We start from the raw sequence: 856 nt of genomic DNA on the forward strand, positions 1-856 counted from the left end.
CTCTCGCTCCCCGCCGCCTCGCCGCGCCCGCCCGGCCCGCGCCCTCCTCCGCGCCCATGGGCGAGGGACGGCGGGAGCCCGCGATCCTCCCACGGACGGAGCCCTGCGGGTCGGGCGCGCCGAGCCCACACCGCGCTGCTCCCGGTACGCCCCGTCCAGCGCCGCGCCCGCTCAGCGCGGGGGGCGCTGCGCCCGCTCTTATAGGCGGCGGGGGCGGAGCAGCGCGCATGCGCCGCGGGGCAGCGGCCGGAGCGCCGGCACCGCCACCCAAAACAGCCCCGCGCCGCGTGTTGGCCGCACGACTTCCTACAAGTCAGTGCCGCGCGCAAGGATGCACCTTCAGCTGCTGAAGTGTCAGGAAAGTCTGTGGTTTCTCGTTCCCTGTGAGACAGCTGTCGTGACGCCAACCACAACTCTGACTTACAATCTATTACATCAAGTAAAAAAATTACTTATTTTAAGAAAAAAGCACAAACACTGAGGCTCTGATAAGTGGCACTGGTTCTAAATTCCGCTGTAAAGGCAAATCACTGGGAGGAAGGTGACTGCGCAGTTGCGTATTTCTCTCGTTCCTTCACGCTTTTCTTCTTCCATTTAGTTATTGTCCTTGTCCCTCCATCTTCATCCCCTCTTTTGTTCTCATTTCAGCCAGTGTTTGACAGCTACGGGCTTTCACTGAACTGCTGCTCTGGAGTACCAGATTCTGGTCAAATTAGGGACCAGGTAAATGCATTCCGCCCCCTCAGCTTCGCTGCTGCTCCCAGTGAGTGCTTTTCCAGCCGTGGCCCTTCTGCTGCTCAGCCCATGGCTGGAGCTGTGCTGCTGCAGGGGCAGGGTGCAGAGGTGGTCCCACACA

This window comes from Onychostruthus taczanowskii, unplaced genomic scaffold (genome assembly GCF_017590055.1).
Source record: "Onychostruthus taczanowskii isolate IOZ18803 unplaced genomic scaffold, ASM1759005v1 scaffold50, whole genome shotgun sequence".
In the NCBI taxonomy this organism is placed as follows: domain Eukaryota; kingdom Metazoa; phylum Chordata; class Aves; order Passeriformes; family Passeridae; genus Onychostruthus; species Onychostruthus taczanowskii.